Source organism: Neofelis nebulosa, chromosome 8 (genome assembly GCF_028018385.1).
Source record: "Neofelis nebulosa isolate mNeoNeb1 chromosome 8, mNeoNeb1.pri, whole genome shotgun sequence".
In the NCBI taxonomy this organism is placed as follows: Eukaryota; Metazoa; Chordata; class Mammalia; order Carnivora; family Felidae; genus Neofelis; species Neofelis nebulosa.
The window spans coordinates 56195350-56221261 of record NC_080789.1 but is presented as its reverse complement, the minus strand read 5'-3'; the positions used below and the strand labels follow the sequence as shown (position 1 = coordinate 56221261).

General features: G+C 36.5%; 1 pseudogene; it reads right to left on the bottom strand.

Moving 5' to 3' along the window:
• Positions 1–313: 313 nt before the first annotated feature.
• LOC131483816 (ethanolamine-phosphate phospho-lyase-like) overlaps positions 314–25912 on the bottom strand; it is a 46197-nt pseudogene continuing 20598 nt past the window's right edge.

Below are 25912 nucleotides of genomic sequence, written 5' to 3'. Positions count from 1 at the left end.
ATGTGGGACTTGAACTCTCTGACCTGAGATCATGACCTGAGCCCAAGTCATGGCACCAAATCCAGGCACCCCTGGATTTGTATACTTTAAAAGCTGCTGCCTGAGGGTATCTCAGCCTTCTGGCTTCTTCACTGCCTCTCAGACTCCTGACATTACCACTTGGTAGTTGGTGAAGCCAATCCAACCTTGGTATGGGGAGGGGAACCTGTCTCCGAATATCTAAATGGTGGCTGGTTATATTCACTCTTCCTAAGTGAATCTGTAAATGGAAATGGCCAGTTGTATCATTTGACATCCATTTCCAGAACTCTGGTTACAGCTTGCCGAAGAACCTGCCACCTCCCTGCGATTCAGTTTGCTGCAGCTGGGAAGAAGCATTTGCACTGAGTCCTGCTACATCCTGACCTATTTCCATTTTACAGGAAAACCTTGTTTCTATTCCTGTAATGATTTTAACCCCTCCAAACCTCGAAATTTGGCCCTTAAATCCATCTTAAATATCATCCTACCATAAAGAGGGCACTAGTTTAACTTACCATAAATAGAAGGTAACTATAAAAATTATCAAAATAAAAGCCTAGTCATGTTATTAAAATTTACCTAAGTCTCCAAATCCTCTGGATTTAGAGCCTGAGTTGCTGCTGCAAGATAAAACTCTTCTCAGGTGATGAATAGGGACAAAGTCAATTTCCGCTGTGTTTGTTACTTTGTGTTTTTTTTTTCTATAGTCACAATCACTTACATTTATAAAAATAGCATATTTGCTCCTTTCCCCACCCCCACTCCCAAGACTGGATTACTCAATATTGTCTGTGTTCACCTTCCTGGGGATATGCGTTGACGGGACCCAAACATCCGTAAGACACAAGGAAACTCTAGCAAAAATAATTTGAATCTTAAGGTCTATATGAATTTCTGTTTCTTTCTGAGTGTCTTTTTCATTCTTTTGCCATAAAATGGGTTCGTTGTTTCCGTATGTTCTGGAGAAAATCTGTTATAAGGACCTCACAAATTGGCCTGGCCCCTGTTGTTACATTCATGGGCTAGCTGGTCTTTTGCTTCTAGTAACTTCATTGGTTTCTACCTAATCTAAAAATAATCTTCAGTTGGCTTAGTTTCCTGATTATAGTCCTCCAATCAACAGTCAAACTTGGTAAAACACATTCTAGAACTCTGGCTTAACAGAGGCTCTGTGTGGGGATAGTTAGATCTATCAAAATTTAGACCTGGAAGATGCCCTGAAGTAAATGATTTCAGCTAAACAGTAAATCTAGTAGTCAGAATGGAAGACAAGAGAAAGAAAATTAATTACAAATATTTAGAGGCTACCATCAACAGACAAACATTTTGAAATCTTTGTTTAAAAAGAACAGAGGAAAGAACAAAACAGTTATTAGTTTTCTAGTGAAGGTTTTTTATTCATTTACTTTTGTTCATTTTTACAGTCAGGACCAAGGCAGACCTGCATATATTTGAAGGCATTTACTTGAAGGATAAAGGGAAAAAAAGATTGGCAGTTTTGGAAAAGAAGGCAATATGTGATCCGTTCAGAGTTAGGAACAGAATAAAATGTCTGCCTACTTTAGGTTTAAATGAGAACAGACTATTGAAGCTGTGAAAAAATACACAACTCTTGAATCTCACCAGAAATACCGTATTATAGCAAATTTTTGAAAAAATATGACCAACAGTACTCACCTGGAGGAGTAGAATTGACACTGATGTAATAGTGGCTGCATTTATTCAGCAGCATAGGGAAAAGGATTGTTTTTAGTTCAAATAGTACATTATTGGTTTGGTTTTTATTTTAACTTGATAATAAAAATGTATGTATAAGTATATACACATATATAGTGTATGTAATATGTGTACAATATACATATAATACACATACAATGTGTATAATATGTATATACATAAAGGTATATATATATACGTAGTACACACACACACAAACACACACACATACACATTGGAATGTTCAGCCATGAGAAAGAAGAAAATCCTGCCACTTGTGACATGGACAGACCTTGAGGGCATTATGCTAAATGAAATAACGTCAGACAGAGAGAGACAAATACTATGTGATATCACTTATATGTGAAATCTAGAAAAGCCAAACTCATAGAAACAGAGTAGAATAATGCTTACCAAGGTCCAGGAGATGGGGAGAAATGAGGAGATGTTGGTCAAATGGTACAGACAGACTTACAGTTAGAAGATGAGTAAGTTCTGGAGACCTCATGCATAGCATGGTGATCATCATTAACAATTATGTATCTTGTATTTGAAAGTTGCCAAGAGAGTAAATCTTATTTCTTGTTCTCACTACAAAAAAAGAAATGGTAATTGTGTGATGCGATGGATGGTTAGATAATGATATGATGGTAATCATATTGCCTTAGAAAAGTGTGTCAACTCAACAGGCTGTACACCTTAAACTTACACAATATTATATGTCAATTACATCTCAATAAAACTGGGGGAGAAAGATAATAAGTATTGACTCAAAAGGAGCATTAGACTTTACATTAAAGTAGCTACAGATCATGAAAGTTAAAAGTATTTGAATTTTAAGTGTAAAAAATATATAGCCCATTTTGACCTTGCATCATCAAACTGATTTGCTAATATATATATATATATATATACACACACACACACAATTAAAAAGAAAACCTAAGCCAGTAATTTGAGCATTTTCTGAGCTGATCCTGAAAGCCTGGTTTTCAAGAGGTCAAGGAAGTACAAGTCATCCGATTAACTCTGTGCAGATGGGGGCACAGAAGGGACCAGACAGGTGAGAGGGTGCAGGTGACAGTCTTTTATAAGGCTCATCACTTTGACTTGTGAAGAAGAAAAAGTCACCATCTGTGCTGTCATCCTTGTTAACCTTCTACTCTGAGTGGGAAAGATAACCTAAATACTGAGAATAGGTGGATAAACACAAAGCAATATTTGCGTCAAGGCTACTGAAAATCAAACTGAGGATGAGTAACCTTGCCTCTGTTTGTCAGGCTTATTATACATATTTTTGTAGACAGTTATCGTTATGACTGAGAAACTGTTTTGTGAGAAAATACAATCATCAACTCTGATTTAAGTTTGAAACTAATCTAATTTAAGCATTAAAATTCCATTTTTAAAAGTTTATTTGAGATAGAGAGAAAGAAAGAGAGAGAGAGAGAAATAGAACAAGGGGGGGAGGGGCAGAGAGCGAGAGGAGAGAGAACAAAGCCCAAGTAGGCTCCATGCTCTGCACTGAGCCTGATGAGGGACATGGTTAGGGTTCAATCTCACGACCGTGAAATCAAAAGTCAATTGCTTACCGACTGAGCCACCCAGGCACCCCAAAATTACACATTTGGTGTTAGTTAGCTATTTATTCATAATGTACAGCTATGGCTCTTATTTTTAATATCTAAGTAATTTTTCATAACCAATAAGGGAGACAGGAAGTAATTTTGAGTTTTATGTCATTGAACAAAAAGCCAAGGGGGCAATTTTTATTAAGTTAATGTTAAGTCATACAGATTTTTTTGTTTGAGTAAAATTCTGAGAATAATACTGTCTTTTGCAATGATATGCATTTCAGGTTTATACTATTTGATTTACTTTCTCAGAACTTTGAAGTCATTCCTTGCTTTCATACCCTGCTTGAAGGAAGAAAACTAATACTACTCAGATCCTCCAAGGTCTGTGTAAATATACATCACCAGTCATAGTAGTTTCTTTTTTCTCTGAGTGCCTAGAATTTAGTGTCAAGCCATGTGTTTGACCAATCTGTATTTCCCTGTGATTCCTATATCTTACGTTGAACTAGATACATCGTTCATACTGTTTAACTTATATATCTACCCAATTTCCTACTTAGATTTCCTTGTCTCATCTCTAATACATATGAATTCTTATTAAATGTGTGTTTTTATTTGATAGGCAATTTCATTATCCATAGGATAAAACTGACATTTCTTAGTGAAGCATGTAAGGTCTTCTGCGATTTGACCAAAGCTGGTATCCAGAGCCTCATCTCCTTTGATTCCATCTCATAGCCCATGTATCAGCCAAAGCTATTGCCTTATAGTTCTTGACATACTAGTTTCTTAATCCAGAATGTACACATTTTACCCCTCTACTCTTCCAAGGCTAATCTTCAATACCCAACCCTGCTTAGCCTACATGCCTCTCTTATGGGACCTCCTGTAATTTTATCCAGTGCTCTCATTTTGTTAGAGCTTATCCTCAAGTAATATCTTCAGTAAAGGAGAGTAAATTTCTTGACTCGATGCATATTGAAGATATCTGTGTTATGTTCATATTTGAGATCAAAAGTAGATTTAGATAATTGTAAAGAGGCATTATTACAGATGAGGTAATTTTTTTTTTTCAGATTTACGTATAGGTGTAGTGTAACTCCAATTAAGTTATAAAGTTTAAAGAGAAGAATAAAGAATGATGTGTGTGTGTGTATACACACACACACACACACACACATATATTCTTTTGTAATGTATATATCTCTAAGTTGATTCTCTTATTTTTTATTGTAATGCTTTATAAAATAATTTATTATAAATAAGCACAATTTTTTTTACAAAGTTTTGACTTAAAATTTTTTTTTTAATAGTTTTCTTTATTTTTGAGAGGCAGAGAGAGACAGAGCATGTGTCGGGGAGGGGCAGAGAGAGAGGGAGACACAGAATCGGAAGCAGACTCCAGGCTCTGGGGTGTCAGCACAGAGCCCGACGCGGGGCTCAAACTCAGAGACCACGAGATCATGACCTGAGCCGAAGTCGGACGCTCAACCTACTGAACCACCCAGGCGCCCCTGAAGTTTTGACTTTTATGTCTTCCTCTCCATTCTAGAATAGAAGACAGTTGTTGACAAAAATTGTGTCCTATGTTTTTTTCTGAACATAAAGCATTGCTGTAAATATTCAAATACTAAACCACGGGTAATAATAATTATTATTATTGACATATTTCCTCATGGTCATATTTTCTTAGTGTAGATAGATAATTTAATAGAATAAAGTAACATCTCCTAAGAGATAAATTCCTAAGTTATGAGTCATAACTGAAAATTCAGTAGTAGCGTCATCTCAGATTCTGAATGTGATCTTCTACTCTTTGGATACTATAGCAATATCACATCTACTATCTACTACGTGCTCATTTTCTGATACCTTGAGACAAATATGCCTCTTTATAGGTGTTTTACAGAAAGTGATTAAAAATATACGTAGCCTTCAAGAAGAAAATATAAACTTTTACCTCAAGATTCCTGATGAGGAGCAAATAATAACAGGGAGTGTGTCCTGTCAGACCACACGTAAGAATTTTTCAAAAGTGGGAGATATAGGCCTATTGAGGAACCAAGGTTCAGTTGGAGAAAGACAAGACACAGTGTCAAGATTTAGCAATTTCAAGTTTTCAGTTAGGAAAACGTGTAGGTTTGTGACATCCAGAATTGTGGAAGAGACAATTATCTCATTATTTTATTTATCTGAATATCTGTTAATGCTTGCTATGAATCAAGCAGGAAAGGCAACAAGAAAGAAACTCGGGTTCAAAGCCAGAATGGTCAGAAGTTGAGTATGTGCCCCTAGGCAACAGAGAACCAGCTGCTATGGGAGCAATCAAGGGCAGTGTTTAGGGAGTTCAATCTTCAAACGAAGTGCTTACACACTTATCAAAGCAAGGGAACATATAAACATGGGTAGATAAATCATTTGTAACTTTTAAATTTTATTTAAGATCTTTAATGTTATTTTTATGACAGGTTCATAAAATTTTGATTTTCTCATGATCATGTACTTGAACAAAGGGAAAATTCAGTGGATTTGGTCATCTGTATGTTTTATATACTTACCTTATTGTCATAGTCTTGGCTATAAATATTACTTTTCTCTAAATCCTGTTTCTAGTCCTCTCAATGCACTTAACTCTTAGGAAGATTCTATCAAAAATCATTCACATGTGTCCAGACTTCTATTTCTATTTTTTCGACCTGAAATTTCATTTGGAGATGTCGTGGAGATTAAACCAAATTTAGAACCCCAAGTGATTGCCATAATAGAAAGGCAGAAGAAGAAAATAATGAATAGTGCTCCATTCATTCAAAATGTATATTTCAATTCTTAGTAAAATAAAATATAAATACAGGTTTTCCCCAATTATAGAGCCTTTCATGTTCACACAGAGGCATTACTCAATGTAATTCATCTAAACCAGAATTCTAGTAGTATCAACCAAATCCATTATACACACATTAATATTAAGGCACATTAAAATTTAATTAATCCAAATAAGCTATTGTATCCTATTTTTATCTATATTATTAGAATGCTTAATATAAAAATTCATAAAATTATTGAATATGTTCATATATATTAAATTGGAATTTTAAAACTTTAGTTCTCATTACTGCCAATGAAATTTTTTTTTGCTATATTATTCTACCATTCAATAAATTATAGGCTAGAAAATCATTTATATAACTGAAATATAAATGCCTAGAAAGAAGAACATGCTAAGAAAAAGATATAGAAGTTCCTGCTTGTATTTTGCCTTTTCTGGTTTGGAATTCTGATATCTAAAAAAACACATTTTTTTGATACTGTTAACTATTGAGCATAACTTTTTAAATTCACTATGTTTTATTCAATACTAAAAGAAAGTCAAAAGAGAAAAAGGTGTTATATAAATCTTTTTAAGATGTATCTTCCTCCTCTTGATGAGAGATGAACTTCTCAGTACCCTTTATTGCCTTTAATATAAAGTCTGAGTCTTAACAAATGCAGTATGTTGTTTCAACCTCTTTCCTCAAGACCTTAGAGTTGAAAATGCAAATGACCAGTTCATGTAGAGCCAAACTGCAAGCTTAGATGGCATGAAAGATTCATTATTGAGTCAAGAGGGAGTGAAGAATGAGAAATGAGGAGAGACAGGTAGAGTAAGACCAGAATATTCAGAGCCTTGAATTTCAGTATGTCTTCCAATGACCTATAGGCAACAGAGAACTATTACAATGTTAGTAGTGGGTAGCATGAAAAAAACAGTGATTCATGAAGGTTAACCTGGTAACAGTGTCTGAAACGATGCAAGGAGATTACAGAATAAAGTCCTTTTCATTTGTATGGTTATGTGAAGTCTGTGCTTTCATGACAGCATTTCCCTGTCCTGCCACCTGTTGGTCAAGTTTAAAAAAATTCTCTTTAAAGCCTATTGCTGTAAAGGAAATTATAGATAAGCTGAGATTAAGAAGGTAATTCTGAGTCATCCTTAGTAGCTGGAGATTCAGAGTCTTCTATCAGTATACCTGGTCTTAAGCAATTAGCTTGGAGATCACACACAGAAAGAAATCTTTAGAAGGATGAAGATGACCTAATGATTTAACGAGGATGTTAAAATACTTAAACACGTACATCATCTTTTAGGTACAGCTATACTATGAATTTTCCATTGACTTATTTGACAAACTAGAATAAATAAGTCACTTATTAATATAGATAGAATGTAGGGATGCATAGTAACCAGGAATGGCTGAAATTGACTTAGGGGAAAGTGCATTTGCTATCAACTCTGCAGATAGTGAGCCAAGTTCACTCAAGTCAATACCACTTTATCAAAAAAGTAGGGCATTTAAACAACATACCCAGAGTTAAAAGACAAGTGACAGTTTGAGTGAGAAATATTCTCAATTCTAAGAGGAATATTTTAACATTTTTAAAACTTAATAATAATTGGGGCACCTGGGTGGCTCAGTTGGTTGAGTGTCCGACTTTGGCTCAGGTCATGATGTTGTGGTCTGTGAGTTCGAGCCCTGCATTGGGCTCTGTGTTGCTGACAGCTCAGGGCTCTGTGCTGCTTCAGATTCTGTGTCTCCCTCTCTCTCTGTGCCCCTTCCCTGCTCATGCTCTGTCTCTGTAAAAAATAAACATTAAAAAATTTTTTAACTTAATAATTATTAAATCTTAATAAATATTAAATCTTAAAAAAAGAAAAAAACACTTCAATTTTTAAATGGCCTAATAATGTTAAGAACTATTTTACAGGAAAAAAATACCACCTAGTTAGCCAATAAAATATGAAAATAAATTCAACCTCACAAGTAAACAGTGCTTTGCAAATTAATACACTGATACTTTTTTCCTCAACAAGATGAAAGCATTTAAACAGATGATGATATACACATTGATGAATTTTAGTGAATGGGAACTCATATTCAGTTTTGGTTTTCAGTGTACCTACTATATTTTGCATCATACTCATTAGTTGCATAGCAAATAATTTCAGTTTCAGGATCCTAATCTATAGAATTATTACACAGATGTTCCCTGTAGTGTTTTGTAATAGTGAAAACCTTTAATAACTTAAATGTGATGCTTAAAAGAATAAGATAGATCCGTGTAATTGGCATGGAAAATCTCTATTCTGAGTGGAAGGCTGATGGTAAAGTACATACAATGTGAAAGGCTGATGGTAAAATACATACAATGTTATTTCATTTCAGCTCTCAAAACCTCAAAGAAAAAATTGTATGTGCCTGTACATAGGTAACTGTATGCACATAACATATATGTAACTATGTGTGTATTTATTATTATTTGTATATATATACACATATGTATATCCCATGAATCTACACATATAATAAACATAGGGTTCTGGGAGAAATATACTAAAATGATAATAAATAACAGTAATTACTATATTTTAAAAAAATTTTGATGTTTTTTATTTTTAAGAGAGAGAGACAGGGCACAAGCAGAGGAGGGGCAGAGAGAGAGGGAGACACAGAATCCAAAGTAAGCTCCAGGCTCTGATCTATCAGCACAAAGCCCAACACAGGGCTTGAACTCACAAGCCATGAGATCATGACCTGAGCCAAAGTCAGATGCTTAACCCACTGAGTCACCCAGGTGCCCCAAAAGCCATTGCTATTGAGAAATGTGGTGCAGAGAGGAGTAAGGGGTAATTTGCTTGGTCTGTAATGTTTGAAGTTTTCACAAGAGTGGTTCATGTGTCATTTGTAAAGTTAAAAAAATAATGTGCTTGTTGAACAATATTATCTGGAAAGTATCTGAATCGTCCAGATTGAATACTGCATTTACTGAGGTATATCTTAATGTAATTTTTGACCATGTGTAAGCTTTGAAAATTGTAAACATTAGGCTGAATGTAAGACCAGCAGTCATTGAAGAACAACAGTATTCTCCATAGCCATGAATTAATACTTAAAGTGTTGTATTTTAAATGTACAATTCCACTTAGATGAGGTCTCTAAAATAGTCAAATTCAAAGAAGCAGAGAATACACTGATGGTTGCCAGGGGCTGGTGGGCAGTGGGGAAAATGGATAGTTGTTACTCAAAGAGTATAAAGTTTTAGTTATGCTAGTTGAATACATTCTAGAGATCTGTACATCATGGTGCCTATAGTTCACAGTATGGTATTGTGCATTTTGAAATCTTCTAAGAGGATAGATCTCATGTTAAGTGTCCTTACTCTCCCCTCCAGGAAACTCTGGGATGTGTTGAACATATCTGTTACCTTGATTATGGTGATGATATCATAGGTGTTGACATATGAGCAGACTCACCAAATTGTATACATTAAATATGTAGTTTTTCTATATCAATTACTCTTCAAAAAAGCTGTTAAAATAAATCTAAATACATTTAAAATATAAAATGTGCTTTCATTAATCTTCTTCCCCTTTCCTAATTTTTAAAAGTAAGTATAGCAGAGATATAGATGCTGTATGTCCATCTCAATGAATGAACTATGATGACTGACCTTTACCTTACAACTGGACTGTATTACTGCATGCATCTAATGTGGTATGCATTTTTGGAGGGAAGGAACTTCCGATTCAAGTGACTATTTGCCTTTCCACTACCTTGACTTGGAGCACATATCTGTGGAATATCTAGTTTGTTTGATGTTAGTTTCCTTCTTCCATAAAGTTTGTATCTGTGCATTTTGTCATTGGATTTGTAGTCCTAATGCCATGTATGATGATGAATCCATTCTAGTCTATCTCTATCCTTTGCCAATCATATAACCTTGAGGAATTACTTTCTTTCTCTTAACGTGAGCTTTCCCAAATGTAAAAATAGGGTTCTTTACTCCTCTAATAGGAATCTCATGGATCATAGAATCCATCTAAAGCATCTAGCATTGTGCCTAATTGCTTTTATTAATCATTAGATAATTCACTTTTGCAACCCACTTCTTTCTTATTATATTTTCTGTCAAACACCTTATGTATTAATTTTTAATTGAAAAGGACCTTCATTTTTACATATATTTCAAATTAATTAAAGAACTCTTTTCCATCCATGCTACCTATTAACAATATATGTTCTTTGGCTTCTCAAAGATGTTGTCATGGCTGCCTGTTTACCAGCAAAGATCATTTGGGCTGGGCTGTTTCCCAAAATGTAGCCCCTTGGAAATTAGCTTGCTCTAAAGACTGTTTTTTAAGCATTTGAGTTTTTTATGACAAAATAAACTAATGCAATATAATTACAGATTTGTGAACTATCCTCAAATAGACATACCCTGAAATAGACATTTTCTCTGCTTAATGTTATTTTTTGTCTTCTTTTTCTTAAAACCTAAGAAGCTGATTGAAAAAAAAAAAGAACTAATTCACAGGAATATCTGAAATTTCCAAATAAGAAGTCAGAAAAATGCAAATGTTATTTTTCATAATATTACTTTTCTAAAATTACACATACTGCATAATCAACAGTTCATTTAGCAGTCTATAATAATAGCTATGTGCTGTGTTTGAATAAATGTATTACATTTGTACTTTGTGTATTTCTGCAATTTCCAATTTCAAACCATCTAACTTATTTGATCATTAGCTTTTCCCCTTTTATTGACTAATGAAATTTATTTTTATTCCCAGTGAGAGTGAAGAAAAATGAAAACAAATATGCTTATTTCTCCCTTTCTGTCCATATTTTATTTTATTTTTTAAAAGATGCAATCAGCAGAAGTTTTTCTATTTAGGAACTTTAGGTGCTGACCACCATCCACCTTTGTCCTTTACCTCCTGAAGCTCTCCATCCCAAATTCCATTGTTAAACTGCAAAAATAAATGGGTTCCTAATGACAGCAAGTTTCCTTCCTTCTTATTTTCTCTCTGTAACTGTCGGATTTGTGTTGAATGCAATTTAATATGTTAGACCCAACTGACAACATTAAGTCTCTATGCAAGTGTCATTACTTGGTGCATAGTGTAGTTGACACAATGGACTGTGGAAAGGTTCAGAATATAATATTTTCTTCACTGGTATTGTTGTCATCAAGCTCATATATATACAGTAGCAAGGCAATATTTCAGCCAAGATTGGAGGAGTGCCTCCAATCTTATCAGCCACTCCTTTAAAATGAAGTTGCATTAAGTTCTGTCCAGTGAAGTAAATTTTCCAACAAATTTACTCCAGAGGATATTTGAAAGCATAACATTTATGTGGAAACTTATCATGAGTACCATGCGGTGTTTCTGGTTCATTGGATCCCCAAGCCACTGAAGAGGCTGATAAGCAAATATAGCTAGCCATAGTATAAATTCAAGATTACCTTCTATGAGATGTGATTTAAAATAATTACTCAGGCTCACACTGACCTCATCCTGCTCTGACTTCTTGTTTCACTCTGACAAGGAGAGCTATTTTCTGCATTTTCCTGGATCACCATCACATATCATAAAATAAAGGCTAAACATCTTCAGCTATGTTCCAGGAGTAACAATAATTGTAATAATATCTAAAAGTAAATGTTCATTGTGGTCCACACACTGTTCTATGTCCATATGTTAATCCATTTAATCCCCACAACAGCCCTGGGAAGTGGGTACCTTATTCTCTTTCTGCAGACAGTGAAACTTGGACACAGTTTAATATTTTGCTCAAGGTCATTAGAAATAATATGCACAGAAGTTGAGATCCTAAGCAAAGCATTATGGCTCCAAAGGCAAGTTCTTAACCACTATGCTATACAGAAGGGGGAAACATTTTTATGCCAGTGATTCTATCAACTTGTTCTCTTTTCCTCACACTAGGGTCTTTGCTCCCATGTGTGTGTAGTCAGAGCACCAAAGTCAGGGTTTAGTCCTTGTCTACTAGGGGTAGTCATCAATCAAGTTGCAGGCAACAGAAATTAACTCTTGCAGGAAAGCACTTTTCTGATATTGCAGAGTTCACACTATTGCCAAAAAATACTTTAAGAGCCAAGTTCTTAAAAAATATATATATACACATACGAAAAGATGAAAAAGAGCACATGGTTCTCCATCCCACTAACATCATGCTTTGTTCTGTGACTTTCTTTGGGCACAGGAATGTAATTGGAATATTTTTACACCACTTCTGAGAAATAGCTTTAAAAAGCATTGCTTGATTCTACCATCTCTCTTTTCTCTCTCGTAAATTCAGCATGTCCCACATAGGGACTATTCTTAAGGTGCAAAGCCCCAAAATAAATGCTTACTGTGTTTGACTTCTGAGATTCGAGTTTGTTTAAGGGACATAATTTAGCTCAAACTGAGTCATCTAGGGGCACTCAGTAACAAACAGAACCATGCCCAAAATGACGTGACAGTGTCAGTTCAGTGAGAATATTGTTTCTTTTCTACAAGGAAAATGAACTTAAAGGCTGGTACCACTGCCACCATTGCCATTCAATACTGAATCCCAGTCTTGGCACCCTTGCCATCATCATCTCAGAAATAGGATTTGTTGTTGCCACAGCCACTGTAGTCATGGATTGTACACGGTTCGTGTTTCTTCAGTTCTTGATTCAGTGTCTGGGAGAGAGGCATCTGATTAGTGGAGTCTAGGACTAGTACTTTTGCCTCAGGCATGAGGTTATCTAGGAAGGCAAATATCTAGGTTTTTCAGGCTTTATGGTAGGCTCTTCTCATCAACGTGCATACTGAGGAATTGCTCACATAACAGAGAATCTTGACATGCATCAGAATCTCCCAGACGTCAACTACCCCAATTAAGGAAGATTGAGGTCCTCTCTCTCATTCTCTTTCTTTCTCTCCCTCCCACTCCCTCTCTTTTTCCTTCTCCCTTTTTCTCCTTGCATTTATTTATTTATTTATTTATTTATTTATTTATTTATTTATGAGAGAGTGTGTGTGTAAGTGAGCAGGGGATGGGCAGAGAGAGAGGGAGAGACAATCCCAAGCAGGCTCTGCCCTGCCAGCATGAGAACCTGATTCAGGGTTCAAAGCTACAAACCATGAGATCGTGACTTCAACTGAAACCGAGAGTTGGACGCTAAATCGACTGAGCCATCCAGGTGCCCTACTCCTTTCCCTGTATTATTGCTTTCAATGCATGCATGGAGTTGTGGCCACCATTTTGTAAACTTGAAGGACAGCATAAAGAAGTAAAAACAGGGCACCTGGGTGGCTCAGTTGGTTGAGCATCTGACTTCTGCTCGGGTCATGATCTCCAGGTTTGTGAGTTTGAGTCTCATATCGGGCTTGCTGGTCTCAGCCTGTCAGTGCAGAGCCTGCTTCGGACCCTCCATCCCCTGCTGTCTGCCCCTCCCCTGCTTGCACAGTCCCCAAAATAAATAAAAAAAAAAAAAAGGAAGAAAAACCAGAGGTACCTGACTGGCTCAGTGAGTTAAGCATCCCATTGTTGATTTCTGCTTAGGTCATGATCTCTATGATCCCTGTCAGTGCAGAGCCTGCTTAGGATTCTCTGTCTCCCTCTCTATCTCTGCCCCTCCCCCACTTGCACATGCGTGTACTCTCTCTTTTTCAAAATAAATAAACATTTTTTTAAAAAATAAAGCCAATATGTTAAGGGTGGTAGGGCAGTAATATGTAAAGATCTCAGTTCCTTGAGTATATTGTTTAACAGCTGGGTAACTACCATCTAGTCTATGATACTCCTTAATTTAACAATAAATTTCCTTATATTTCAAGCCACTATTAGTTACATATTTTGTTAATTGAAACCAGAAGTATTCCCTTCTAATACACATGGCAAGCATGAAACCATATGAAAGAAAATAAATGTATTTATTATTTTATTAGAGGGAAGTTTTGACATAAACTTTGGGAAGCTCAGTGAAATAATCCTATCACACAACATCAAGAATATTTATTTAGAGATGAAATTTCCCCTATAGCTTTATTACCAATGTATTTCTAGAGCATACAGTATTTAACATACTGTGGCTTTTGTCTCTATAAGCTTATTTTCCATAATTTTGTGCTGATCACCAGTTGCATGGAAAAATTCACATTTCTTTTTTTTTTAATATGAAATTTATTGTCAAATTGGTTTCCATACGACACCCAGTGCTCATCCCAACAGGTGCCCTCCTCAATGCCCATCACCCACTTTCCCCTCTCCCCCAGCCCCCATCAACCCTCAGTTTATTCTCAGTTTTAAGTGTCTCTTATGGTTTGGCTATCTCCCTCTCTAACTTTTTTTTTGCCTTCCCCTCTCCCACAGTCTTCTGTTAAGTTTCTCAGGATCCACATAAGAGTGAAAATTCACAATTCTAATTAAATTGTTAATTTTTTAGTAGACATTGTGTCTTTAATCTTCAAGGATTGATATTCATTAGCCTCTGATTATAATGGCATGTTGGAGTTACTGTTTTGAGGGTTGAAGTCTGATTTTGCAATTAATTAACTGTTGATCTTAAGTTATTTGACCAGAGCTTTATGAATCCATAGATTAAATTATACCTTGGATATTTAAATTTCTAAGTATATGCTGAAGCTTTTCTAGCATTAAAATATCCTAGGCTTCCCTCAAAAGAAAAGCATCTTATTTCAATAAATAGTTTATAATATTTTGTTTCTCATAGGTTTTAAAACTCTTGCCTCTATTATTTTCTCTTTTGTAGGAAGAAAAACACTTATCTACTAAAGAGAAAAAAATAAATTGCAATGAATATTGTCAAAATTAATTTATTTATAATTATACGTGAATGACAGTATGCAGAAATCAAAGAATTTATACAAATAATGAGTTTTTCCTTCTACTGTCCTCAGTATAGCCCCAAAAAACATTTATACATACAAATATTTATTAACTTTGGTACTTACTTTCCTCTTAAAAAAGAGGGATATCTGAAAATAACGTCAGAGAATATTGTCTGCACTAAATAGCATTTAGAACATAAGGTTGCTGGTAACAGAATTAGGAATGATCACATTATTTAGGCTATTCAGTGTGAAGCATGACTCATGCACATCTGAGATGCTTAGAGGAGACTAGCAGGCTGTTTATGAAATTGATACCTAAATCTTAGGTAAAAAGTATGTTTCTATTTCTATCTCGAATACTGTCATTTTGGTCAATGGAGAACTTGTTGGATATTTAGAATTTCAGCTGGCTTTAATTTCTTACTGGTGAAATAAATAGCTACTCTTTCCTCTCAATGTTTATCCATATTCAGAACTAAATTATTTAAATTCAATTTTAATGCTTGATAATTTAAGCAAATTAGGCTATTCAGAATTAAATCTGATTACACAATCACTGAAAGGTAATATCATAGGCAGCTTGGTACAACCCATAAAATAATTCTTTACAAAGGAACTGAAACTTTAATTACATGTGTATATCATCATTTCATAGTATTATCTAAATTGTTATACTCTTCTTCACATACAATTCTAATTTAGCTTCAGTATCATTAAGTGTTTTCAACATTCATTTTCTAGTGTTCCTCAATTTAAAATTTTTGTCCTATATTAGTATTAATGTTACATAAGCATATACTTATTTTTACCTTCCTTATTCCTCAAAGGTATTTAATATTTCCCTAATGTCCTTTCACAAGAAAACTGAATAATAAACAGAGACCAAAGGAGTCATTTGGAATGTGGTATGTGCTTACTTCATTTTTGGTGATTGGATCTGAACAGTTTTTAAGCCCTACCACATCCCCTTCATAGTGGATACTTTCTCTTTTAGTGCTGGTGGGAAGTTCAAAGCATGCAATCCCTGGCCTACGTATACGTATCCTCACCCCAGCTCTGCTCCCTGTGAAAGTTTAGCCAGTCTCCTTTGGACTATCTTGGAAAATTTTCATACCCCAGAAAGCCTCAATATGTTAAGTGATAACCTGTTTTATACCTTCCTGGTGTGTGTGTGTGTGTGTGTGTGTGTGTGTGTGAGATCATTAATCTCAACCTGAACCAAATGCTAAATGGGGTGTCCATCCCGTCTTTGTGAATTGGCTGCCATGGCTAAAACCGTAAGCAGTTTGTCTACGCAATGATCACCACCACTAGTCATCATTATTCTTTCAGTTTGATTTGATGCCCAGTGGCAAACATGATCTTTTAGCTGTGCTTCTCTGTAGTTGAGTCCTACTGAGCTTCTTGTAACTTAATAAACTTATGTTAGAAGTTTTTATAATTGACATTTAAGGACAGGAGTTTAGGAATTGGCCCTCCTTAAAATGGTCCTGAGTTGAGTGTCCTGGCCCAGACATTTAGGATAGGAGTAAGGGGCTTGACCCTTTTTAAAGTGGCCTTGAGTTGAGTGTCATGGCCCAGACTGTGACACTTAAAGACAGGAATATGGGACTTGGTCCTTCTTAAAGTGGCCCTCAGTTGAGTGTCCTGACCCAGACCATGGCCTTTAGGTACAGGAATATGGGACTTGGCTGTGTTTAAAGTGGCCTTGAGTTGAGTGTCCTGGCCCAGACCATGACATTTAATGACAGGAATATGGGACTTGGCCTTTTTTAAAGTGGCCCTGAGTTGAGTGTCCTGGCCCAGACTATGACATTTAAGGACAGGAGTATGGGACTTGACCCTCTTTAAAGTGGCCCTGAGTGAGTGTCCTGACACAGACCATGACATTTAATGACAGGAATATGCTACTTGGCTCTTTTTAAAATGGCCCTGAGTTGAGTGTCTTGGCCCAGATTATGACATTTAAGGACAGGAGTATGGGAATTGGCCCTCTTTCAAATGGCCCTAGGTTGAGTGTCCTGGCCCAGACTGTGACATTTAGGACAGGAGTATGGAACTTGGCCTTCCTTCAAGTGTCCCTGAGTTAAGTGTCCTGGCCCAGACCAGGACATTTAAGGACAGGAGTATGGGACTTGGCCCTCCTTAAAGTGACCCTGAGTTGAATGTTCTGGCTTTGTGTCTTTGATTGAATTGTGTATCTCAATTCAGTATAGGTTATGATTGATGCTAGGGTTATGAGAGCAACTCTTACCCTGTGATTGCTGATTATTTGTCTAAACCAGACATAGGCTCCCATTTGATAGACTACTCAGAGGAAAAATGGGTACACTGGATGGTTGCTTGTATGGGTGAATAGTCAGCATGTGGCTTGCTGAGATCACATTTCTAAAAGCAAATGGCCTAATAGAACCCTACAAAATGCTTCTGCTGTTACTACTGCCTATGCCTCTATGACCAAAAGAGATATTCTGATCCTTTGGGTTTTAGAGAAAATACCCAAGGCACCCCTGTGGCACGGTCACAGGGTTCATTCAAACTTGATTGGAATTCAGGATCCGTAAGCTCTATAAAGCTATTATTGCCATGAAGGAAACCCCTAACCCTGATGATACTGATTTAACAATCTCTGGAGGAAGAAACTTCTAAATATTGGAAGGTTAGGGAGAATGTCCCCTGTAATAAATCCAGTACTACAAAGGCAGTCCGTTCAACTATGGTGATGATGATGATAAGGGAGGAGAAGGAAGAGGATGAGGAGGAGAAAGAGAGCAACAACAATAACAACAACAGGAAGAAGGAGGAGGAGAAGAAGCTATAATCATTGCCTGTATGTAGAGGAAGGCAACAAAAAACTAAAAGTCTAAAATTTGACCTTTTTGGAAACCCAAAATTTACTAAAGTAATTTATAACAACAAAAAGATAAAATTGCACTGATTGACCTTTATGCCTCTACAATGTAGGTTCGGAATTTACATTGGCTGAAATGCACCAACTGGCAAACCTTAAGTGTCTTAACTGATACTGGGGCTCAAGTTACATTCATACCTGGGCTTCCACTAAATTTAAATTTAAATTGGAGGTGTTACCAAATTTAAGTCTCACCTTAACTGTTGGCACTATTGCTTTGCCTACAATTCCCCATGGCCATAGCACCTATTACCCTACAATGACCCATCATGGGGTAGTGCATGACCATTCTGACCCAAAGAATGGTACATTTAAATAGTTAAGCTGTTACTAATTAACGAGCTTGACAAAATGAGATCTGCCATGGACCTCCATTTGCCACCCCCAACCCAGTTAAAATAGTTAATATGGTTCAATATAAATTAAAACAGGCCTTTAAGGATTGAAAACCATTATACAAAATTTTGACAAGGGATGGTTTTCCCAACCATTTCTTCAATTTACAGCATCATTTTACCTGATCTCAAACTTGGAATGAATGAATGGAGACTCATTATGGATTATAGCCACTTTTATAATGTGGTTTCCCCCATTAAGATACTCATGTCCAATATTATTGAATATACTGACTCCATCCAATCCGAAACTGGTGAACATTTTGCAGTTATGGATTTGGCTAATATTTTCTGTTCCCTGCCTATTTCAATAGTCTATTAGCTGCAGGTTGCCTTTAAGTTCAGAGAAACACAATGCACCCTTACCTGCTTACCCATGGAGTACCTCAATGCCCTGCCATCTCATACAATCTTTATAGGGAAGAACTGAACGCTATTCAGATTTCTCCAGGAGCACAGGTATGACATCACATCAGTGACATCATTCTCCATGGATTCATTTGGCAAATTCATTCAGGGCATACGAAAAATCACAAAGGAATTTTACCAAAACACGTGCTGTTGACCCACCCATAGTACAAAGCCCGACCATCTTGTTTAAATTCCTAAAAATTATTGATCAGTCAAGTGTTGCTTCATCACTGACACTGTCAAGAAACAAAACAATATTTATCTACTCAGTATAGCAATGTTAACACAAGTCAAACATCTTTCAGGCCTTCTTATTTTATAAGTTTTACATAAATCCATTTAGGCTGTTACTTACAAATAGCCCATTTTGAATGAGGTATCTTACTATTAAAGGCTCTAGAATCCATCCAAATTGCCATACAATAGGCATTCCCCATGATGTCTCCCGGGCCCTCCTTCACTGTAGAAGCTTTAGCAATATCCTCTAATGCCTATTCTGGATTGACCCTGATGGCAATAAATGTCCTTTGGACTTCCGGAATATAAAGTTCCCATGGATGTCTGCAGTACATACCTTTAGAGCATCTGTTGTTGGCTGCATACTGAGCTTACCTAGGTTCTATGCTTATAGCTAGCTGCTTATTAGGCCTTAGGTCATGAAAGCAGCACCATGTATGCTTGGTTCAGCCACCAAAGTCTTCCTCATGAAATGAAAAATATACCTACAAGGAAGAACTAAATCTGGGTCCTCTGACATATTCTAGATGCAGAGGAATGACCTTCTTGTCTCTAGTCCATTGTCACATACATGATGCCATGGAAAGTCAGTCTTTCTCCCACACCTCTACCTGGGCAGCCTGTTGTGATTAAACGGATGAATAGTATAGCAAAGGCAATTTTATACTTTACGTATGGCAGCAACATTCTCATACATGATGGAGCTTGCTGGAGCTGCTAGTTTTCGTCCCTTAATAAGAATATCTCTAACCAGTGATGGAACCCAAAGGCTAGCACCATTGACTGATTTTCAGACAGTTATCTTAGCACTAGATTGGCCCCATCTGTATGTTTTTATAGATTCTTTGGCCATTGTCAATGGTCTGGCCATCTGGTTCAGTCAGTGGCAGCAATAACAATTCTTTATCCAATGTTGCTGTCTTTAGGAAATAGAATTCTTGGAAACACTGTACTCACAGATATGCACAATAAAATTCAAAGTCACACGTGTCTTTACCCATACTGAAATCACGATGCAAGGCCTCATCAACACCCGAGTTTAGACATTATTTTTTTTTTAATTTTTTTTTTCAACGTTTTTTATTTATTTTTGGGACAGAGAGAGACAGAGCATGAACGGGGGAGGGGCAGAGAGAGAGGGAGACACAGAATCGGAAACAGGCTCCAGGCTCCGAGCCATCAGCCCAGAGCCTGACGCGGGGCTGGAACTCACGGACCGCGAGATCGTGACCTGGCTGAAGTCGGACGCTTAACCGACTGCGCCACCCAGGCGCCCCAAGTTTAGACATTATTGACGGTGAACAGGGCACTCCTTTTACTTCTTAAAATATGTGTTGTTAAGTTCTTAAACAATACGTGTATTGGAACTTTTACCTCCCTGTCAGCACTAGGATACATATCTCATAGGACAATACCTGTGTTAAACAGGTTAAAATTCAATTAAATGAAACTTAGCACATGTTAGTCATCAAGCATTGAGGTGAATTATAATAAAGAATCCAACTCCTTTTGTGATATTTTATGACTGACGGCTTTCAAGCCCTACCACTCCTGTTCACCTTCTCCTCCACATCTGGTTAATTGTATGAGGTAGCCTGGATGATTTCTCCTTTGGCACCAATGGTGAGTTGAAATCATGCAAGCCATGCAAGGTTTGTGAGAAACACCGAGCCAAGCCCACCCTAACCACCATAAAAGAGGACCCCATTTCCTTTCCCCATTCTCCAAAGTCATTTTGGGACCACCCTTGGATGCCACACTGCTTTTCCCAGAAAGACTTATGTCATGAATACTATTTTTACCCTATTTCACCTTATTTGTGTGAATACATGGCATCTGGTGGCATGCTAACATTGAACTAAATTTTGATTAGGGTGATCTATCCTGCTTTTATGGAATGGCTACAATGGAAATACTGTGCATCAAATGTCATTCTTTATGCAGAGAAAAAAATCAAATTTGCTTTCCTCAAAAATATCTAAGGCAGCAACCACAATGGTTATCTGATTATCCTAGTGACTCCTAACAGTCCACATCACTGAAAAACTGATTGCTGTTGTGCATAAATATTTTTGCCCAAAGAGATAAAATAAGTTAATAACAAAAACAATGACTACAACAACAACAAAAGTGTTATTGTTTTTGTCTGAACCACAAAAAATAGAAGAAACGGTTTGTTGGTATCTTGTTCTACATTATGAAAATTGTTAACTTTTATTTTAATGCTTACTTTGGTTTTAAGTACATTATAAAAAATTTTGGAAGCATTCACTTTTTCCTCTCCAATTATAATGAGTACAAATAATGATATTTATACAACAGTTGCTTCTGTTAATGTGTTTCTGATCCTTAGAAGTAAGCATATTGTTTGCATGTCTATCTTTAGAAACATTTCCATTCCCCAGTTAGCCATTAATCAACTGGTACCCATGAGAGTATGAGAGCAAAAAATAAAAGAAAAAAGTTGGATGATTTTGTTATTAACAATAGTGAAAACACAATATAGCCTATAAGATTAAAACCATATTTTTTCTTTTATTTTTTATATTAAAAATAATTTATTGTCAAATTGGTTTCCGTACAACACTCAGTGCTCATGCCAACAGGTGCCCTCCTCAATGCCCATGACCCACTTTCCCCTCTCCCCCACCTCCCATCAGCCCTCAGTTTGTTCTCAGTATTTAAAAAGTCTCTTATAGTTTGCCTCCTTCCCTCTCTGTAACTTCCCCCCCCCACCCCGCCCCACCGCCATGTACTTCTGTTAAGTTTCTCAGGATCCACATATGAGTGAAAACCTGTGATATCTGTCTTTCTCTGCCTGATTTATTTCACTTAGCATAATACTCTCCGGTTCCATCCACATTGCTACAAATGGCCAGATTTCATTCTTTCTCATTGCCAAGTAGTATTCCATTGTATGTATAAACCATATCTTCTTTATCCATTCATCAGTTAATGGACATTTAGGCTCTTTCCATATTTGGCTATTGTTGAGAGTGCTGCTATAAACATTGGGGTACAAGTGCCCCTATGCATCAGCACTCCTGTATCCCTTGGGTAAATTCCTAACAGTGCTATTGCTGGGTCATAGGGTAGATCTATGTTTAATTTTTTCAGGAGCCTCCACACTGTCTTCCAGAGCAGCTGCACCAGTTTGCATTCCCACCAACAGTGCAAGAGGGTTCTCCTGTCTCCAAATTTTCTCCAGCATCTATAGTCCCCTGATTTGTTCATTTTAGCCACTCTGACTGGCTTGAGGTGGTATCTCAGTGTGGTTTTGATTTGTATTTCCCTGATGAGGAGTGACGTTGAGCATCTTTTCATGTGCCTGTTGGCCATCTGGATGTCTTCTTTAGAGAAGTGTCTATTCATGTCTTCTGTCCATTTCTTCACTGGATTTCTGTTTTTTTGGGATGGAGTTTGATGAGTTCTTTATAGATTTGGGATACTAGCCCTTTGTGCAATATGTCATTTGCAAATATCTTTTCCCATTCTGTCAGTTGCCTTTTAGTTTTGTTGATTGTTCCCTTTGCAGTGCAGAAGCTTTTATCTTGTTGAGGTCCCAATGGTTCATTTTTGCTTTTAATTCTTTTGCCTTTGGAGATGTGTCAAGTAAGAAATTGCTGCGACTGAGGTCAAAGAGGTTTTTCCTGCTTTCTCCTCTAGGGTTTTTATGGTTTCCTGTCTCACATTCAGGTCCTTCATCCATTTTGAGTTTGTTTTTGTGAATGGTGTAAGAAAATGCTGTAGATTCATTCTTCTGCATGTTGCTATCCAGTTCTCCTAGCACCATTTGTTAAAGAGACTTTTTTCATTGGATATTCTTTCCTGTTTTGTCAAAGATTAGTTGGCCATACTTTTGTGGGTCAAATTCTGGAGTGTCTATTCTATTCCATTGGTCTATGTGTCTGTTTATGTGCCAATACCATACTGTCTCAATGATTACAGCTTTGTAGTAGAAGCTAAAGTCTGGGATTGTGATGCCTCCTGCTTTGGTCTTCTTCTTCAATATTACTTTGGCTATTCGGGGCCTTTTGTGGTTCCATTCGAATTTTAAGATTGCTTGTTCTAGCTTCAAGAAGAATGCTGGTGCAATTTTGATTTGGATTGCATTGAATGTGTAGATAGCTTTGGGTAGTATTGACATTTTAACAATATTTATTCTTCCAATCCATGAGCACGGAATGTTTTTCCATTTCTTTACATCTTCTTCAATTACCTTCATAAGCTTTCTATAGTTTTCAGCATACAGATCTTTTACATCTTTGGTTAGGTTGATTCCTAGGTATTTTATGATTCTTGGTGTAATTGTGAATGGTATAAGTCCTTTATTTGTCTTTGGGTTGCTTCATTATTAGTGTATAAGAATGCAACTGATTTCTGTACATTGATTTTGTATCCTGCGACTTTACTGAATTCATGTTTCAGTTGTAGCAGACTTTTGGTGGAGTCTGTTGGGTTTTCCATGTATAATATCATGTCATCTGCAAAAAGTGAAAGCTTGACTTCATCTTTGCCAATTTTGATGCCTTTGATTTCCCTTTGTTGTCTGATGGGTGATACTAGAACTTCCAACACTATATTAAACAACGGTGGTGAGAGTGGACATCCCTGTTGTGTTCCTGATCTCAGGGAAAAAGCTCTCAGTTTTTCCCCATTGAGGATGATATTGGCTGTGAGCTTTTCATAAATGACTTTTGTGATGTTTAAATATGTTCCTTCTATCCCAACTTTCTCAAGGGATTTTATTAAGAAAGGATGCGGTATTTTGTCAAATGCATTTTCTGCATTGATTGACAGGATCATATGGTTCTTATCTTTTATTTTATTAATGTGACGTATCACATTGATTGATTTGCAAATATTGAACCAGCCCTGTAGCACAGGAATGAATCCCACTTGATCATGGTGAATAATTCTTTTTATAAGCTGTTGAATTTGATTTGCTAGTATCTTGTTGAAAATTTTTGCATCCATATTCATCGGGGATATTGGCCTGTAGTTCTCTTTTTTGCTGGGTCTCTGTCTGGTTTAGGAATCAAAGTAATGCTGGCTTCATAGAATGAATCTGGAAGTTTTCCTTCCCTTTCTATTTTTTGGAACAGCTTGAGAAGAATAGGTATTATCTATGCTTTAAATGTCTGGTAGAATTCCCCAGGGAAGCCATCTGCTCCTGGACTCTTATTTGTTGGAAGATTTTGGTAACTGATTCAATTTCTTCGCTAGTTATGGGTGTGTGTGTTCAAATTTTCTATTTTTTCCCATTTGAGTTTTGGAAGTGTGTGGGTATTTAGGAATTTGTCCATTTCTTCCAGGTTGTCCAGTGTGTTGCCATATAATTTTTTGTAGTGTTCCCTGATAATTGCTTGTATTTCTGAGGGATTGATTGTAATAATTCCATTTTCACTCATGATTTTATCTATTTGGGTCATCTCCCTTTTCTTTTTGAGAAGCCTGCTAGAGGTTTATCAATTTTGTTTATTTTTTCAAAAAACCAACTCTTGGTTTCATTGATCTGCTCTACAGTTTTTTTAGATTCTATATTGTTTATTTCTGTTCTGATATTTATTATTTCTCTTCTTCTGCTGGGTTTGGGGTGTCTTTGCTGTTCTGCTTCTCTTTCCTTTAGGTGTGCTGTTAGATTTTGTATTTGGGATTTTTCTTGTTTCTTGAGATAGGCCTGGATTGCAATGTATTTTCCTTTCAGGACTGCCTTTGCTGCATCCCAAAGCATTTGGATTGATGTATTTTCATTTTCATTTGTTTCCATGTATTTCTTAATTTCTTCTCGAATTGCCTGGTTGACCCATTCATTCTTTAGGAGGGTGTTCTTTAACCTCCATGCTTTTGGAGGTTTTCCAGACTTTTTCCTGTGGTTGATTTCAAGCTTCATAGCATTGTGGTCTGAAAGTATGCATGGTATGATCTCAATTCTTGTATACTTATGAAGGGCTGTTTTGTGACCCAGTATGTGATCTATCTTGGAGAATGTTGCAGTGCACTCGAGAAGAAAGTATATTCTGTTGCTTTGGGATGCAGAATTCTAAATATATCTGTCAAGTCCATCTGATCCAATGTATCTTTCAGGCACCTTGTTTCTTTATTGATCCTGTGTCTAGATGATCTATCCATTGTTGTAAGTGGAGTATTAAAGTCCCCTGAAGTTACCACATTCTTATCAAGAAGGTTGCTTATGTTTGTGATTAATTGTTTTATATATTTGGGTGCTACCGAATTTAGTGCATAGACATTTATAATTGTTAGCTCTTCCTGATGGATAGACCCTGTAATTACTATATAATACCCTTCTTCATCTCTTGTTACAGCATTTAATTTAAAGTCTAGTTTGTCTGATATAAGTCTGGCTACTCCAGCTTTCTTTTGACTTCCAGTAGCATAATAGATAGTTCTCCATCTCCTTACTTTCAATCTGAAGGTGTCCTCAGGTCTAAAATGAGTCTCTTGTAGACAGCATATAGATGGGTCTTGTTTTTTTATCCATTCTGATAATCTTTTGATTGGAGCATTTAGTCCATTTACATTCAGTGTTATTATTGAAAGGTCTGGGTTCAGAGTCATTATGTTATCTGTAGGTTTCATGCCTGTAGTGATGTCTCTGGTACTTTGTGGTCCTTGCAACATTTCACTTACAGAGTCCCCCTTTGGATCTCTTGTAGGGCTGGTTTAGTGGTGATGAATTCCTTATGTTCCTGTTTGTTTGGGAATACCTTTATTTTTCCTTCCATTCTGAATGATAGACTTGCTGTGTAAAGGTTTCTTGGCTGCGTAATTTTCCTGTTCATCATATTGAAGATTTCCTGCCATTCCGTTCTGGCTTGCCAAGTTTCAGTAGATAGGTCTACTACTACACTTATGTGTCTCCTTTTGTATGTTAAGGCCCATTTATCCCTAGCGGCTTTCAGAATTCTCTCTTTATCCTTGTATTTTGCCAGTTTGACTATGATATATCGTGCAG